The sequence below is a fragment of the Budorcas taxicolor genome, chromosome X, assembly GCF_023091745.1.
Source record: "Budorcas taxicolor isolate Tak-1 chromosome X, Takin1.1, whole genome shotgun sequence".
Lineage (NCBI taxonomy): Eukaryota > Metazoa > Chordata > Mammalia > Artiodactyla > Bovidae > Budorcas > Budorcas taxicolor.
Window position 1 is genome coordinate 141484002 of NC_068935.1, and position 6900 is coordinate 141490901.

General features: G+C 42.4%; 1 pseudogene; it reads left to right on the top strand.

Moving 5' to 3' along the window:
* LOC128069679 (uncharacterized) overlaps nucleotides 1-6421 on the top strand; it is a 172252-nt pseudogene extending 165831 nt beyond the window's left edge.
* Nucleotides 6422-6900: the final 479 nt, after the last annotated feature.

Here is a 6900-nt window from a genome sequence, read left to right on the forward strand (position 1 = left end):
TGTACGACCCTGTGGACTGTATCCCTCCAGGCTCCTCTGTCTCTGGGATACTCCAAGCAAGAATACAGCAGTGGGCTGCCATGCTCTTCTCCAGGGGATCTTCCCCACCCAGGGAACAGACATCTTTAACTCACAGTAAAAGGTTAAACAAAACAAAGCAAAACAAAAGCCCATCTCAACAGAAGACAAAAACAAACAGAGATTCTTGACTTCCATCTCCAATTTTAATATACCAGGAGTTTTCTACAAGTTGATGCTAAGTGCAACATGGGAAGCTGTTTGGGTGCACGTGGGCATGCAAGCAAGCACACACACAGGCATGCATGCGTGCATGTACAGACACACAGAGAGACATGCATATATTTGGCGTACATTTACAAGGACAAATACGTCAAATATACAGAGCACACGTACTGGCGATGAGATGCGCTAACTCTGAGGAAGGTCTGTGTACCTAGAGTATACTACTGAATTGGGGAAAAAAGCCTTGAATTAATTTTTGCATAGTTCATGCTTCTCTATAAAACCAGCTTTTGCTGATCAACCATTCTGCAGGAACTTCTTTTTCTTTTCTTTTTTTAAAAACACTTCTGTTCCGTGTGGCAATCTACGTGGTGAACTGTAGAAACAGCAAGTTCTCAACCACCACAGTCGTCACTGTTACTCAAGTGTTGCCCGGACATGTGAGGTTTGGATGAGATTTTTCTACCCGTGAAAGTGATGGCCCAAGAAACATCCCACCTAGCCTCTCAGGCCTTTTGCAAACTCACATGAAACAGATCCACCCATACAGGAAAATTCAGAGCCTTGCAAGGCCATTTGTGTGGAACTGGTGAATATTAGATGCGTTTCCTTTGAAATTCTGAAAAAGCTGTGCTTGCCCACGTTTACGGAAGGACACGCCACGTGTAATATCTTCGGGCCTTTGCTTTTGTTTGCTCAGTCGTAAAATGTAAATAGGGATGCTCTTCCAAGGATGGATTAGAGTCATGTTTCATGCCAACAAGGATGTATTTAAAATTTTCAGTCGGTTGCTCTATATGCGTGCAAAAATACTCTGCTTTGTTCAGCTTAAATTTTATATATGACACAAACACCTTTATGTTTACTATAAAAATATATTTTATATATAATACCCATCTCTAATATTTGTTATGTCGATTATATATGAATTATACATTATACAAATTACATTACACCATATGTCTGTGCATGCTACGGGGCTTCAGTCTTGTCCAACTCTTTGCAATCCCATGAACTGTAGCCCCCAGGTTCCTCTATCCAAGGGATTTTCCAGGCACAAATACTGGAGTGGGTTGCCATGCCCTTCTCCAGAGGATCTTCCTGACCCAGGGATTGAACCCACGTATCCTGCATGGCAGGTGGATTCTTTACTGCTGAGCCACTACGAAAGACCATTATATTATATAAATATGACAAATACTAGGTATATTAGAGATGTTTATTATATATAATATATATTCACTGTATACATGTCCTACTTGTTGTCTTTCTTTGTAGAATCTTAACTAACACAACCTTCTCAAGCAAGTATTAAAATTTTAAGGGTTTTTTTTTTTTTTTTCAGATTTGTTGACAACACTATGTGGTCTGAGAAATATATATTTGTTACATGCAATTATTTCCCTCTTTCCTGAATCATTTATTTCTGTTGTGCTACTTATTTCTTTTGGCTTTTCCTCCTAAATGAAAAGAGTTTCTTTAGCACCTGTGTGTCTCCAAGTCCGCCACACTTTCTTTTTTCTCTTGCAAAAGCCTTCAGGGGAGTGGTTTAGACAAGTGTCCATCTGTCTCTTTTTTGCAAGTAACTCTTGAATGCAGTTCAGGGCCCAGGGCACAACAGGGCTTGTGGATGTCACACAGGTGTGAGCTAAAGTGACGACTGACCGGGAGGCACTTACATTTCAATGACCCCCACCCTGAGATGTACAAGAGATCACATCAAGCTCTTACCTCGTGACGTCTTCTCTGGCAGGCATACCACATGCCACCTCTGAGAAGAAATTTTCAGTGTCCTTGCGGGGTTCAGTGCCAACTCCTGTTTTGTTTTTTTTCCTTTGTGGCAACTTCCCACGGAAAGAGCTATTTCTCTGCTTGTGTCCTGGAATGAGAAAACGTAGAGAGCAGAGGCTTACACAAGCTATTGGGTGCATGGATGGGAGATGGAGACAAATATTGAGTCGTCCCAACCAGCACTGACCGTGGGTGTCTGGAACGTCAGCCAAGCTTGCTCACAGAGGTCCCTGATGTGGGTCACTTACCCCCGTGGCCAGACACAGACTCCACTGTGTGCCCCTAGACGACCCAGGTTCCACCTCTGGAGTCTGAGAAGCCTGCAGACAGATGTCTGTATTTCTGGCTGTGCGTTTCTCTCTCAGTCTGTAGTCAATCTGCAAGCACACAATGAAGGTTCTGTTTCAGAATGTCTGCAGAAACCACACCCGAGTTGCCAACAAGACCAGTAGCACTAAGCACAGGCTTCCCAGGTGGCGCCAGTGGTAAAGGGCACATGAGACATAGGAGATGTGGGTTTGATCCCTGGGTCGGGAAGGTTCCCTGGAGGAGGAAATGGCAACCCACTTCAGTATTCTTGCCTGGGAAATCCCACGGACAGAGGAGCCTGGTGGGCTACCGTCCATGGGGTTGCAAAAGAGTCAGACAGGACAGAAGGAACTTAGCCCACATGCAGGCATGTCGGCTCTTAGCTCCCGGACCTGGGATCGAACCTGCACTGCCTCCACTGGAGGGCAAAGTCTTAACCACTGGACTACCAGGGAAGTCCCCTGGGGCGGGTTGATTTAAAATCCACATTTCAAAAATGCTTCATGTCACCATAATCCTCCTCTCTGTGACTTCCAAGGTATCAAGTGAAGCCCCAAGAATTTACAAGCAATTGTTATTGAAACAGCTTGCCAAAGATGTCAATTTTTATGGTAATTTTATTTATGCCTTACCACAAAGTCACAGCTGTATTTGGTCAAGTTCATTTGTTAGGACCCTTGTTTCAGAGGGCCCCTGAAAGGAAAATTTTTTCTAAATTCAAACAATAGAAGCACTTTCTAGTTCTGTTTTTGCTTGTGCTTGCTTGCTAAGTTGCTTCAGTCATGTTTGACTTTTTGTGACCCCCATGGAGTGTAGCCTACCAGGCCTCTCTGTCCACGGGATTCTCCAGGCAAGAATACTGGAGTGGGTTGCCGTTTCCTCCTCCGGGGCGTCTTCCCAAACAGGACTCGAACCCGTGTCTCTTAGGCCTCCTGCACTGGCAAGCGCGTTCTTTACCTCTTACACTATACTAACTTAAATGGTAAATGTATAATAATCCATATGATTTTACTGCTGTGTCATTTCTGAGGCTTCCTTGAAGTTTCAGAAGGTAGAAAATCTTGGTTTGCTCTAAAGTACAGGCATTCTTCCACTGTTCTGTGAAATATTTTAGACAGAGTAGTTCTGCACAAACTTTCTTTTCCAAATTGCTTATATCTTTTGTGACATTTAACTGAAATGTTCCATCAGTTCTGGAAGAACTGTGTTGAAGTCTCTTGCTAGAATTTTGGAACTCTAACAGGGAAGAACCAATTTTTCTTTTTTTTTTTTAGGGGATGAAAATATGTTGATTTTTCTGAAAACATCAGAAACTATGAAAAACAAGCTGAATATCTGGCCATACCAAAAGCAAAACACGGATAAAAAATAACATTTAGAAATCACACTTACTCATAACGAAACATGCTTGAAAATAACAAATTTAACACTGTTTCCTCCATAAAGCAAAATGGGTTTACTGAACCACAATGCTAAAGTGTTTTTTTTAAAAAATGAAAACATAATTTTTTAAAAAAACGAAAATTGAGAGGAGAAAAGCACTCCATTCCCACCCTGGAATCCCGTCATTTATAAAGTAACATGCTCAAGTGTTAGTGAAAGTAAACAGTTGCTAAACCGGAAATAAATCTTTCAATGAATGATAGCAGATTCCACAGAACACCTTATATTTGCAGAAGAATATCTTTTATACACCAGGACTTCCCTGGCACCTCAGTCAGTAAAAAGTCTGCCTGCAGTGCAGGAGGCCTGGATTTGATCCCTGGTTTGGGAAGATTTCCTGGAGAAGGGAATGGCAAGCCACTCCAGTATTGTTGCCTGGAAAATCCCACGGACAGAGGAGCTTAGCGGGCTACAGTCCATGGGGTCCCAAGTGTGGGACATGACTGAGTGACTAAACCACCACCACCACTTTTGTCTTATCCAATACAAAGAGAGACAAACGGGGATTAAAAACACACGACTAAATCAAAATCTTTCTTTAGCAGCACTGGTCACGAAATAAAAGAACCTAGTTCCACAGAATTGTATGCATATGGCCAATTGTATTCCCAGAGTCCCAGAGTCTTGTACTATCAATAAAAGAGTGTCTCTGTCTTGGAAAAAGTCTGATAGACACCAAAATCCTATTATCCATGTTCCCTCAATGATACTTAGAATGCTCTTATCATCCTTTCAAAGTAACTTCAACTTATTAGGAGTTAACATTTTAAATTTCTTACGATTATATAGTGGAAGGGTTTCCCTGGTGGCTTAGATGGTAAAGCGTCTGCCTGCAATGTTGGACACCTCGGTTTGATCCCTGGATCAGGAAGATCCCCTGGTGGAGGAAATGGCAACTCACTCCAGTATCCTTGCCTGAAAAATCCCATGGATGGAGGAGCCTGGTAGGTTATATAGTCCATGGGGTCACAAAGCGTCGAACACAACTGAGCGACTTCACTTTAGCCATTTCACCTTTTAGCTTTATCTAGTGGAAGTGACAAATAGATTCAAGGGATTCAATCTGATAGACTGAGTGTCTGAACTATGGATGGAGGTTTGTAACATTGTGCAGGAAGCAGTGATCAAAATCATCCCCAAGGAAAAAAACATGCAAAAAGGCAAAATGGTTGTCTGAGGAGGCCTTAGAAATAGCTGAGAAGAAAAGAGAAGCTAAAAGCAAAGGAGAAAAGGAAAGATATACCCATTTGAATGCAGAGTTCCAAAGAATAGCAAGGAGAGATAAGAAAGCCTTCTTAAATGATCAATGCAAAGAAATAGAGGAAAACAACAGAATGGGAAAGACTGAGATCACTTCAAGAAAATTAGAGATACCAAGGGAACATTTCATGCAAAGATGGGCTCAATAAAGGACAGAAATGGTATGGACCTAACAGAAGCAGAAGATATTAAGAAGCCGTGGCAAGAATACACAGAACTGTACAAAAAAGATGTTCATGACCTAGATAATCACAATGGTGTGATCACTTACCTAGAGCCAGACATCATGAAATGTGAAGTTAAATGGGCCTTAGGAAGCATCACTACAAACAAAGCTAGTGGAGGTGATGGAATTCCAGTTGAGCTATTTCAAATCCTGGAAGATGATGCTGTGAGAATGCTGCATTCAATATGCCAGCAAACTTGGAAAACTCAGCAGTGGCCACAGGACTGGAAAAGATCAGTTTTCATTCCAATCCCAAGGAAAGGCAATGCCAAATAACGCTCAAACTACCGCACGATTGCACTCATCTCAGTTCAGTTCAGTTCAGTTCAGTCGCTCAGTCGTGTCTGACTCTGTGACCCCATGAATCACAGCACGCCAGGGCTCCCTGTCCATCACCAGCTCCCAGAGTTCACTCAGACTCACGTCCATTGAGTCATTGATGCCATCCAGCCATCTCATCCTCTGTTGTCCCCTTTTCCTCCTGCCCCCAGTCCCTCCCAGCAGCAGAGTCTTTTCCAATGAGTCAGCTCTTCACATCAGGTGGCCAAAGTACTGGAGTTTCAGCTTTAGCATCATTCCTTCCAAGGAAATCCCAGGGTTGATCTCCTTCAGAATGGACTGGTTGGATCTCCTTGCAGTCCAAGGGAGTCTCAAGAGTCTTCTCCAACACCACAGTTCAAAAGCATCAACTCTTCGGTGCTCACCTTTCTTCACAGTCCAACTCTCACATCCATACATGACCACTGGAAAAACCATAGCCTTGACTAGACAGACCTTTGTTGGCAAAGTAATGTCTCTGCTTTTGAATATGCCACCTAGGTTGGTTATAACTTTCCTTCCAAGGAGTAAGTGTCTTTTAATTTAATGGCTGCAATCACCATCTGCAGTGATTTTGGAGCCCCAAAAATAAAGTACTCATCTCACACGCTAGCAAAGTAATCCTTAAAATTCTCCAAGCCAGGTTTCAACAGTACATGAACTGTGAACTTCCAGATGTTCAAGCTGGATTTAGAAAAGGCAGAGGAACCAGAGATCAAATTGCCAACATTCGGCTGGATCATCAAAAAAGCAAGAGAGTTCCAGAAAAACATCTATTTCTGCTTTATTGACTATGCCAAAGCCTTTGACTGTGTGGATCACAACAAACTGGGGGACATTCTTTAAGAGATGGGAATACCAGACCACCTGACCTGCCTCTTGAGAAACCTGTATACAGGTCAAGACCAACTGTTAGAACCAGACATGGAAGGATGGCCTGGTTCCAAATTGGGAAAGGAGTACGTCAAGGTTATATAATGTCACCCTGTTTATTTAATTTATATCCATGCAGAGTACATCATGCAAAACACCGGGCTGGATGAAGCACGAGTTAAGATTAAGATTGCCGGGAGAAACATGAATAAGCTCAGATATGCAGATGACACCACCCTTATGACAGAAAGCGAAGAAGAACTAAAGAGCCTCTTGATGAAAGAGAAAGAGGAGAGTGAAAAAGCTGGCTTAAAACTCAATATTTAAAAAACTAAGATCATGACATTCAGTCCCATCACTTCATGGCAAATAGATGGGGAAACAATGGAAACAGTGACAGACTTTATTTTCTTGGTCTCCATAATCACTGCAGATGG